This window comes from Falco cherrug, chromosome 3 (assembly GCF_023634085.1).
Source record: "Falco cherrug isolate bFalChe1 chromosome 3, bFalChe1.pri, whole genome shotgun sequence".
NCBI classification, from domain to species: Eukaryota; Metazoa; Chordata; class Aves; order Falconiformes; family Falconidae; genus Falco; species Falco cherrug.
Genome location: NC_073699.1, coordinates 30095888 through 30108783, shown reverse-complemented (window position 1 = coordinate 30108783; position 12896 = coordinate 30095888). Strand labels below are relative to the sequence as shown.

At 36.3% G+C, this 12896-nt stretch overlaps 1 protein-coding gene across 4 annotated transcripts in view; it reads right to left on the bottom strand.

The window, feature by feature from the left end:
• STK3 (serine/threonine kinase 3) overlaps positions 1–12896 on the bottom strand; it is a 138574-nt gene that overhangs the window by 74600 nt on the left and 51078 nt on the right. The gene's annotated exons all lie outside the window — the stretch shown is intronic.

Here is a 12896-nt window from a genome sequence, read left to right as displayed (position 1 = left end):
GAGGATCATTATCTGACTAATACAAGAATTACAAGAGAGCTGGGCATTTTGTTTAATAAAGAAGTATGCTAAAATAGCTTTATATTTGCAGTGGGCAGCCATGCCAAACCAGTATATGAACTCAAGATAGGAAAGGTGGCACTCTATTACCCTGTAATTGGCCTCACCTACTCCACTTGTACTGACAATTTATCACAAGTGAAGCACTTCTGGTATAAAGCAGTAGCTAACAAATTGAGCTGTTTCTGTCCTTGAAAGTAATCATCTCTTCTGAACTCTGAACTGATGACTTTTGATCTTATCTTCAGCTACTCTTAACAGCTAGCTCTGCAGTAGCAATTGAAAATACACAGCTGTAACAGAAGACTGGTAACTTCTGTTTATGGTGTCAAATTGTATACCTCCTGTTTGATAACAAACATTGACCTGTCTTTCCACAGGTAAGCAAAGCTGAGTTTCAGAGTCCTACTCAGCTCCAATGTTGTAGGAAAACTATTTACCATTGCCAATTATTTTCATCAACCAAACAGCAGCTAAGAACCACAGCAAAGAAATTACTTCTTTATAATTCACAAAGGACAATGAGAAGAAAGAGGGAATTCATGAATCATTCTTTTATGGCAGGCAATAAAAGCCACAAAACTAGATATTCAAGAGCTAGAGTTAGGGTCCTAAATCCACATTTATGCTTTGTATGTTTGTTGAAAATATCTACTTCAGAAACATGTATTCATTTAATGATTAAACTGCAGGCTTTTTTTAAAATCCTCATATATGACATGAGCTGTGTTAGGTGGAAAAAAAAAAAACTTGATGTGTACAGAAACTACTTATTCCAAACGTTTAGTCCAACTTGCTAATTATGCCATGCACTTCGATAGCATGTACCTCTCCCTCCAGCTCGCAGCACTCCCTTTCATTAAACTAGCCCGAAAGGCTGGTTTTCAGTTCCAGCTTCCCCCCCCTACTTCCTTACTTTGGCTTGCATATTTCTCTGCATAAAAGTTAAGTTCCCTCTCTTTCAAAATAGTCTATGATTTAGCTTCCAACTACTTCTGTTTCCTTCCAAGCAGCTTGCAAAGCAGTCACTGGAGAATTATAAAGCTAGTCCCAAATCTCCAAGAATAAAAACAAAATGCTTATCTGACAGGAACTTATTCCTCATTTTCGCTTCCATTTCTTGTCAAATACATCTCTTCTATCATAAAAGAACTCTCTCCTATTTAAAACAAAACTAAGCTGTTCCAGTCACTCTGTTCCACAGGTGCCAAGGGAAGTAGGAAAGCCAAAAGACTTGTTTTTTTCATGCTTCTTTCAACTTACCCTATATTACTCCAGTCTCTCCGTTCTCCCAAACCATTACTTGTCACGATTTTTTGCCTCCACTCCACTTGTAATTTTCTCTAGAAGTTTCCCACAGCTATGGGTATTAGCTCCGCTCTCACAGTAGAGCTGATGGCAATGCCATCAATAACAGGTTGGTGTTAGGCAACTGTTGCTTAAAAGAAAACCCAAATATAATCTACCATCCGCAGAACAGCATGGGCTGAACTGGCAGTAACAACTGCAAGAAACATTAGGAAGAAATTGTTCAACAGAGGGGACAGCCTCTGACATACTATGAAAGAGCTGGCGCCAACTCTTCTCCCTCTCCCACCTACAACATCACTATCCACATTTCCTTATGTATCTGAGACAGACTGGCAAGTCTTACTCAAGTAACACATCAAATGTACAGCCAAGTTTTTAGACCACATGGCTCAAGTCTTCACTTTTAACCACTCAATCATCGTTTAAAAAATGATAAACTCTAAACTGTAAGATGTTAGAACTCAGGCCTGAGGGACCACGGCAGCTTAATCGGTGTTTGTCTTCATCTGTTTGCAATACAGAGTCCACTCCAAATTTGTCCTGAACTGGCCCTTCCACCTCTAAACCTTGAGCCCAGCTCTACTTTGAATCATCTTTCATACATTGCTCTGATGTCCTACATCCTGCAGTGAAACCAGAATCCAAGGCAGATTACAGTATGTACCCAACAAAAGGCGGGGGTAAGATGCATCAGCCAGGGCAGCTTTCAGTGACCACTTCTGAATTGGGCACTAGATCATCTAACAGTTTCTACCATAACCGTTGCCTGGAAGTACTTACCTGCTTGATAACCAGCAATTACAGTTAAGCTGAACACTGGACTGAGGACCAGGTCTTATATGAGAGCAGAACTGCACAGGTCAGCCCATGATTTTCTTTTCACTATTTTGAAAGGTCCTAGCATTTTAAATGAAGTCCAGGCTGAAAACATTTTTTCCATGAAGGTTATTTTATGGACAATTTTATTGGCATGAAAACGTAATTATAGTGATGATGATGAATTAGGAAACGCCAAAAGAAAAATGAGACCCTCATATACCGCATTTGGAATTTCCTAATCAGAAAATCCTTCCATCTTATTCTTCCTGTCAGTCAGGGTAATGCATCTGTATTTCACACAGCCCATGAACACATTAAATGATCAACAGGAATTCCGTAGGGGTGCTATGTCTTTTGGGTTTTAGCTCCTTGAATGACTTATCTCTATTGGTTAGCTGAGATATGTGATGTGTAATAAATAGAAGGAAATCAAAAGTATAATTTTTACTGTTATTATTTGTCCCATATCATGACTGTTACTGAAGGAGACAGTGAAGATTTTTATATTGTGGCAACTTTATAATTTTCATGCTATGAAGTTCCATTGCTAGAATCTACAAAGAGAAAATATTTTTATAAAAAGGGTAAGGATACAAGACAGCCAAATGCAGTTTGTGACTCCAGGTTTTGGCACCACAATTATACTACTTATTTTATCAATCTACCACAGAAAAACTCCGTAACACATTTTAGAGTATGAAATCCTCTGGGGCTGGGGGTATTAAATACTAAATACCATAACATTTTATTACCTTTAGAAACAAAGAATCAGCTGAAAGATATTTTTACCTTCTTTGTGATATATGTCATAGAACTTCCCCTCCTTCCTGAATAGCCTTTGAAAAGGCTATTGAAACACCGCTAATTATTCAATTACACAATTCAGCAGCTGTCTAGAAATGCAACACCAGCAGGAAAGTAAGGGTGAGATACTAACAGGTTCTACATTGGTTTTGCTTTGTTGAACATTTTTTGTTGGGTAGTTTTGCGTTTTTTTGAAAATTCAGAACTCCAATATCATTACAACAAAGCTTTTTGCAAAACTTAGTAAAAGTGAAAAATTAAGTTACTGAACACCTTGCGTGTTTGAAGACAAGGAAGTCAGTTTGTGATCTGCTTCAGTGTAGATAATAAATTTAATTGTTAGAAGCACCCTGAAAGTCACCAGCTTCCTCCTCCCATATGCACAGAAATTCATGCAGATCTTTTAGTGTGCTCACACTTTCTGTGCAGAATTAGAAACAGGTCTGGTTCCAACAGACATCTATCAGATACCTGATCGAAGGAGATTCTCACGGTCCCCTGAGTCTGATAAAATGCCTAACTGTGGGATTCAAAATGTTTGAAAAGCTTAATTATCTTTCTGTGTGAAATACTACTTCTGTTGAAGCAGCCAATACCAATTTTACTCTTCATTTTTGGAAAGAAAAAAGTGGCTTCTCAGTCATGCACCTATTTTCACTCACCCAATTATATCTTCCTTTTCTGGGGAGGTAAATGCTACTCTTGATTAATCTCAGTGACAAGAGCAACGTGAACTACAGAGATGAAGAACCTGAACGACTCAAATCAAAACTGTGCATCAAGTGGCCAATGCAGTACTAGTTTCTTCATTTTTCACTGCCCGTCTTATAGTTCAACATACTTCCAACAGAGAAGTGGCTTGAAGAAACTCACTAAAACAGAGCATTAATTTCAATTTTGCACAGGAAGAGCTGTACAATTTACCCTGAATTAAAGAACATAAAAATACAAAAGTTGTCAAATAAATTTCACCCTTTTAATTTACCATGAACACTTTTTTTGAAACTGTGTCTTAAAAAGCATTTACTGAAGATATGTTCAGTCAAACACTCCAGACTGATCTAGCCACCCAATCTATAACTGTTTCTCCCATGTCTTAGCTAAAATAAATTCTTGGTTTAAGCTAAGATATTGAAGAAGCTGTTACCAATTTAGGGGAAAAAAACATTCATTGAAGTTACTTATTTTTCAGTTGACTTTAACAATGAATTATCAAAAGAAAAATGTTTGGAAATGCCATCGGGGGGGGGGGGGGGGGGGAAGAAAAAAAAAGAAAAAAAACCACACACAAAAAAACCAAACCAGCAATTACATTATCCTGAAAGCTAGATCAAGAGCGAAACAAAAGAGTTTTCCCCTTTCACAGAACTGGAAAAACTGATAGTACCAAATATCAAAAAACATCTACTCCTAGCAATAAAATTAAATTTCTGATGTTAAGCAAAAACTTAAAAATGCCTATCATTGTTCAGGCAAAAAGACACTTCCTTCACTACCAGTTAGCAGTGACTGTTCATCCAACTGAGTAACAGAAGGAGAATGCCGTGCTGTTACACCCACCTGCCTCACAAGCTCCCAGCAAAGCACAGCTAGTATTATCAACACAGGCCTAAACGCAGGAAGGAGTAAGTGGAGATTTAGTCCGAGAACTTCTGGACGAACAGTAACTGACAGGGAGTTTTTAATCCTAATGAAGGGAAATACCTGTGACATTTAACATGCAATTCTATTGTGCTCACCTCAACAGTTCTTCAGGAGTGACCACTGATTAAATCACATACACAATAGAGAGTAAAAAGGACATTCAAATTACTTTAGGAGAAAATGACAGACATCTCACATATTAATACTAGGAGCATTTAATAAAGTACCAGAACAGAGAAAGGAGAAGAAAGGAGAAAAAAAAAAAAAAAAAAAAAAATCCAACCCACAACTGTTACCAGTGGCTTAACAGCCTTTCACTGTCACAAGCTTCCTTCTGGAATGATGACCTTCGCTGTTCAAAGCAAAATATAATTCGCTTAAGATGTAAAGTAATAAAGTAATAAACACAGAGAAAAGACATATAATGGAAAAAATAATCACATGATTAACAGCAAAGATGAGTTACTGAAAGATAAGCCATTTATATTGACCTGTATATTTATTATTGCTAGTAAGTTCATAACATTTTGACAGCATGACAATAGGTCAAGCATGTAAAGATACCAATCTCAAATATTTTGCAATACTAACTGCCATTGTAAATCTACTGAAAAGAATCAACCCTTACCTTCCTAGGACTGTCACGCAACAGAACTGCACCTGAAGATTCACCTCTGAACTTACTCTTTCTATTAAAGGTGGAAGTTGGACTCTATGACCCTTATGGGTCCTTTCCTTCAAATTTGAGATATTCTACGATTCCATACTTCCTTTAAAAAAATTGCTTTACATTTCCAAGTAATATTGCAGCTAATATGTTCTGGGACAATAGCTTGAAGAAGCTGGGATTCTAAGGACACAAGTTCATTCAGTCTGGGTTTGGGGTTTTTTGTGTTGGTTTTTGGGGGGGTTGTTTTTTGTTGGTTTGTTTTTTTTGTTTTGTTGTTGGGGTTTTTTTGTTGGTTGTTTTTTTTTTTTTTTTACAAGCTCACTTATGCAACTGTTTTTTTAAATCCCATCACATATCATAACTTTAAAGTTCTACCATATCCTGAAACAGATCTGCACTGGTATATTAAAAAGACAGAATTTATTGCACTGGCTGTTATCCAATTAGCAAGACAAGGAGCAAGTTCCTCCTGCTAACTCATCTACAAGGATTGTGTCATCTGCATATGTCTGTTCATTATCAAACCCCTTTTTCAGATGAGTAATAAAAATATTTATTACCACCAGTCTTTTCCCAGAAATATCATCTCAGCGTGCTGTCCTACTGCCAGTTAATTTACCAATTCATTCAGGGGTGGGTGGGTTTTTTTTGTTTGGTTGGACTCTTTTTTCTGTTTCATTTTTCAGTTTCTTGAACTCTCACAAGTCATCACCTGTACTATCCAAAGAGATCTGGAAGCAACTCAACAAATTACCTGATGGAATTATACACAAAGAAACAACTTTATCTGCAGTGGCCTTATTTCTTCTTCTCCCTTCAACTCCAGCAGGCCTATCAACATTTCTCCAGGCTTTCTTCCAACATATTTAAATAATTGCCTGAGATTTGAGGAATGCTTCATGACTTGCAACTGCAGATTTTTTGACTATTACCTTGTCCCAACTTCCCATCTTCTAGTTTAAAATGGAATAGTTTGAGGTTTTCTATCCAATTCCGTAGAGCTATTTCGATTTCCTGAACCCAACTCTTCAGCACACTCTCCAATTCTGCATTTCAACTGTATGTTGTTCTCCCATTTCCTTTTTGTTTAGAGATGTAACATTCAAGTTCCCATTTCATCTGCAAGGTTACGAACTCATTGATATCAGTGAAATTACAATGGAAGACAGTCTGATCATCAAAATTCTCCCCTCCCTTAACATAGAGAGCAAGCCTTAAAAGAAGGGCTACAAACGCATTTTGAAAGTCTATAGAAATTAAAAATAAAGCATGGAAATACCTGCGATCTCATGAAGGTTTCTTCACTGTTCTTTAGCTTTGTTGGGGTTTTTTGGTTGGTTTTTTGGGGTGGGAGGGGGTAAGTGTTTTAGATAAATGAAATCACACAATTTTTAAAGCAAAGACATTCACTGAAAACCAAAATAAATTCATGCTACTCAAGATTTTGTGCTTAAACCACCCGAGGCAGCTAAAGGTTTTGAATATAACTTTTTTTTTTTTTTAAAATTTACATATACAGGAATTTTCAAAGAAAAATACCTAACTTGCAAATAATACCATATGGGTACATAACAGTGTAATTGCTTAACATGTTATTGAAAGGTTATAGTGAAAGATCACATCCACAATGATTACAAATCTCCACATTTTTACAGTGTCCAGGGACAAATAAACCAAACAAAAAAAAAAATCACCCACACCACGATGCCTAAAAAAATCCAGACGCTACCAGAAAACAAGACAATGAAAGACAGCAAATCTTGCAAACACACAAAAGTTTCAAATGCCTGAAAGAAACTGGAGCTTCAAACACCACGTAGGACAGTATTTCCAACAATTTCACTCACCAAAAGAAAAACCTAAATGAGCCAAAAATTAATTTATGATTGTTGTCCTGCAACATATCCTCAATCTCACCACCAAGTGAGCAAGATACATTTAATCGGAAGGAAGAAGGGTGCACAGATGTATGCACATGTTGTGTTTTTAGGATTTTTTTCCTTTGAGCAAAGGAAGAGTTTTGTGGGGCCTTTTTTAAGGTAGAAGAAGAAAAAGGAACAGATATTAAGCTGTTTTTAGACTGAAAGAAGTATCTGAGGTAGTGGTTTAACCTTCTAACACAATTTTTACTTGACGTAGACTCGGGGAAAAAAAATATTTATAAACATAGCTGTACAGGGAAAATTTCCTTTTGATAATGGCAAAATCTTCTCTTTATGTGGAAATCACCATAACTGAGAGATGGGGCCACTTCAGACCACTAGCCAGTTCGAGGTTCCACCATTACCCGCAGGGAACTTCACCAACATTTAAAAGCCTCTCCGACCAAATTATACATTGTGACAGATCTCTGCTCAAAAGCCAGGCTACTCACTGCCTAAAGGATATTTTCCAGTCATACAGGTGCCCAGAAATCAAAAGAGGATCAATGTGTCTTTATGAATATCGGTACCTCACTCAGATAAAAGCATCCTGCTGTGACTTAAATACCCCTTTCACAGAATCTGAGAGACCTAGAAAATGAAGAGTCTTGAACCTGAACAACTTTTTATTTTTTCAGCATTGAACTTTAACAACTAGCTCCTTATCAGTTACAAAACAAGGAAACAGTTCTGAAGAGGCACATGACATGACTGAACCCAGGGAATACTCCTATAATTAAATTAGTCATCTTCCACCATAGTTTCTTTTACTCCTGATTCAGTACTATCTAGAAAATTCATAAACATAATGCATACAAGGTTCCAATTTTGTTACTCAGACTGAAAAACTTACTTTCCCTCCAAGAAAACTGCATCAACATAGCTTATTTTAATAATAAAATCTTTTCTGTTCTTCCCACAGTATTTTCTGAAGTTTCTGAGAAAATGAGGCAGTGATTACATCCAGAAACATATTAACATTTACTGAGACATGAAGTGGAAAAACTGCATTTGCAAGTATATTTACTAATAAAAAAGCCAAGGAGTGAGTAACTTATATTTGTGAGAAAAAGCTGTAGTAAACTTGCTGGACATTAAATGTGAAACTTCTGCCATAACCACACACAGTAGTAATGACAGAAGGTATTCAAGAAATATGCAGTAGTTGTTCTTTACTCAGGATACACTAGACCTCCAGCAGCAGCACTGTGTTCAGCTTTAGACATCACACTTTCAGAGATGAGAAACAACTGAAGATGATTCAAAAAAGAGCAACTACGTTGCCTAGATATTTAAAAAACACAGCCTACAAGGAAAGATTGAATTAATTAAGATTGCTTAGTCTGAAGAGGTGACTATAGCGAGAAACATACTAACAGTCTCCAACATGTTAAATGCCACTTCAAAATGGGAGAAAACATTCTTTCTTTCAAATTTATAAAGAACAGAAGAAGAAGAGCTAATGACTTTAAATTTCAACAAAAAATATTCAGGTTAAACAGTATGGAAGTTTCCAATAAACTACCCAAGAAGTTCCAGAATTTATCAATTGTATTCTACCAAAAATTAAAGACAAACAGAGTTTCAGAGCTGTATGATCAAAATTTGGGCATGTGTTTCAAAGACCACTTCTACCACCACCACCTCCCCATTTGCTGCATTCACACAAATCATGTGATCTCAGAAAATATTTTCCCCATGTCTAACCTGAAAGTTCAGTGGAAGAGTGCATTACACAAAAATGAAATGAAATTAAACTCCATGTGCATTATTCACAGGTTGCTCTCTCTTCTCTGATTTTATGTGGATTATGTAAGGACTTAATTTAAGAGTTAATACTTCAAGAGGTTTTAGGTAGCACAAAAGAAAGCAGGAATTTAAACTAGTTGTGTCACAAGTGGAATAAGACTGTTGCTAGAAAAATAATCTGCATGCTGAATTTAAAAATCAACAGTGGGTGACAGCTCACTGGGATGTATAAAAGTGACTTTGCTAATCAAATAAATAGATAATTAGGATTATCTTGTTTGGTCAACCAGGGTACAGAAAGAGTAATCATTTTAATGGAAGAAACATGTAACACAAAGGAACAATGCTCACAACATTTGCTGCTTCCTACTTTACCATTTACAATGGCAACAGATAAACAGGTAACAGTAAAAGCCAACCACCAGCACAAAGAAAAACAACCCATTCGCTTTCAGTGTTCAAACTGAGAACTAAAATGAAACCAACAGGTTACAATATTCCAGATATTAAATGCCTACACCCCACTGAAATAATGGAAATGTCTAATTAATTACACAAGATTTTTCTAGTCTATGAAAGAGTAACTGAGTATTAAGTTCTTACATCTTATGTCTGTCTTCAAGCAAAAAAAGGATAACAACTGCCTCAACTGCACTGGCACCCAAGGTACTGAGAGAATAGAAGAATCAAAGGCGCTGCTTTCCTGACTACCAGGTATGTACAGAGAACAGTGTCACTGTCCTTGCCTAGCTAGTATTTCCAATATTCTCCCCAGTAGCTTCCTAGGACTATCATTTACATTGCAGCCCCTTAATTTCATTGCCAGATTAGTGTAAAAGTTATCTACATGCTTTCCTGTAAGGAAATGTAGTTGCTAGAGCAAATTAACTTCTTTCCTTTCTACTCAACAGGCCACGATGCACGCACAAGCAGCAGGAGGCATCCCCAAGTAAAATCTGGACACTTGAAGAACCAAATGAAAAGAGAAGTATAACCAAGGCATAGTGTTACTTACAGAATGACACCAGTCTCACATTTTAAAAAACAACACTACTTTTAAACCAAAATGAATAACACCAACTACAAGATCAAAGTCAGAATGAAAATTCAAATACACCACTGGAACCGATAATTCAGTTCTTCATGGCACTTTGTTATCTTAATAGGTGTAGCCATTGCTCTCTGAAACAGAAAGCAAAAAGTGTTAACTACATAATAGCATCCAAAAATAATCCTAGCAAATAACAGAAGTAAAGAGGTAAAACAATATAGCAACTTCTGGACAGGCTAGATAGATGAAAAAGAAATTACCTCTCTGAAATGGTATTGTGTCTGATGAAACTGGAATTGGCAATGATTGGGCATGATTTAATAACTGGCATGACATACATCCTAAGGAAGATTCTTCCAGAAGGCAGAACACATTCCAGAGACAAAACAGACAAAATTCAACTGCCAATTATTATTTTGTAAAAGATGATAGTCAACAGGTAAAATGAACTGCAAGGCCAAGTTGGCTCCCTGTATCTTCAGTTTTATTTATCAAACTGAAAAATCTCTCCAACTTTCTCTTTTCCTGTTTAAGACCAAAACTATGAGATGTTCTGTTTGTATTACAATTACACTAATTCAATGCAGGTCACTTGCTTTTTACCAAGTCCAGATGACATTTGGTAAGCTAAACACGGGCCAATTAGCTTAAAAAAAAAAAAAAAAAAAAAAAAAAAAAAAGAGGGGGGCCTGATTGCCACTGGGTAGGTTATACAGTGGCTACAGAATACAATTGCTTGAATTACATTTTGACTAACATCAAACACAGAACTGAAGCTTAAAAACTACCTTTTTTTTCCTGCATGCCTTCAGATTTCTCACATTGAAATGTACTAATTTAAAAGCCATCTCTTTCCCATCCTGAGGTGATCCATACAAACTCACCAAAAGTTTTCGTTGCCTCTTTCTCCACTCAATTTTTAAAAAGCACATTTTAAATATTCTAAGAAGAAAAAACAATGTAGTTTCCACTTTATTTTTAATATCCCCAGTGACTAACTAACCTTTTCAAGCCTGCTCATTTGAGCTTACCACAGTAAAAAAGAAAAACATAGCACTGGAGATTTAGTGAACACTAAAAATAATAACGGCCTATGCCTCTTCCATTTCTGCAGTAATATTTGTATTCTTAAATCAACCTGAACTGCCATGTAATTAACCATACAATAACCTTTACTGATAATGCAGGGAAACTAGTTTCAGAGAGGCAGGAAAATCTTCAAGCTTACCTCTAAGAACCAAATAAACAATATGTCTTTGCTAATGTTTTAGTCATGATCAAGGGCTGAATCTTTTCTGACAATAACACTACCTATAAAATTATAATTAAAATCTATACTACTAAATATAACATTAGTTTAGACAGTGTAATTGACTACAAATCTGTCAATAGTATTCTTTCTAATCATGCCTGGGTTTGGCATTTTTTTCCAGAAGTTATACTACTGTTTGAGAGGTGGAAAACTGTTAAAGTAAAATGTGAAGTATATTACACAACAGTAGCCCAGTTTGTTTATTTATAACCCATCTCTACCTCCTCCCAGCACAACCTGCTCAGCTTTTAACAAACTTCACCCAAGACAGAAAACAGGTGCATAACAAAACACATGCTAATTAGATGCCATTATGATAATAGAACCTAACACCAAATAGATATCCTTCAGACTTGGCCATCATTTTCAAAATATCACACACCCTAGATGCCATACACAGAAGTCACGTGGATAAACTGCTTGGTTACCTGTATGTGATATCACTCTACAGGATCAAGGACATAAAAAAAAAAATTATTGATGTAATTAAGAAAAAAGTTCATAGCATAAGATGTAACATTTTGAGGCCAGAAAGATATACAGACACAGAGACAAAAGATCCACAACGGCACGAACAGGCCTTACATCTGAATGTTTTTGCTTAAACCAAGTTTTAAACAAACCTGAAGGGAGAATTAAAAAAAAAAAAAAAAAAAAAAAAAGCAAGCATCTGTATATAGATTCCAAAATTTAAGTTGGAAAATTTTATTGCAACATGGATGAAATTTTATAGGTTTTGCTTCTGATCTGTGGTCTGTGTTGTACTGCTCTGCCCAAACACATACTTACTAATCACATTTTCTAAATTTTTGTTAATGTCTGGTTTAACCTATTACATTCTGTTCCACTCAGAGACATTTATCATAGCTTCCCTACAATGTCTGACACTGCAATGAAAAAAAAAATTGAAAAAAGAGCCCTTTAACTGTAGGTACACACAAAAGCAATACTCCTTCACAGTTCAGGAAACAAAAATGTACAGCCTGTATTACTGGAAATATTACAGTTTAGCAATATGGCTGTTGCAATCACAGAAGTATGCAAACAATATAGCAATAGTTGAAGCAGGAACTAGAAATGCTGATATCATATAAATGGGCCAGATCATACCCTTAATTCCCAGCAGCTTGTCCTCACTTTCCACAGAAGACCTCAAGGCAGAAGGGTGGAAGGAATTTTGAATGCAAAGGTTCTTCAAGACATGGCAGCCATACACTGTTACATGTAAATGGCCTCCCCTCTCTCCAACACATATGTTCGCATTCATACTCCTGGCTCTTCTAACAAGATGATAACTATCCACCAAGCCAACTAGATAGTTCACACGAAAAACATCCTCAGGAGCTTCTGATCAAGACTCATCTCACTTGAATAGCCTCCAAATGGCACAATGTTTTACAGTATATGTATGGAACTACCAAGTGAAGGCTCTGCAGATCTGAGAAAGGCACACCTCAAAAATGCTTAAGATCTCACCTCCCTCTCTTGCTCTAATTGTACATATTCATTTCACTCAAGCAGCTTCACAGAAATGCTTCTATCCAACATAACGGT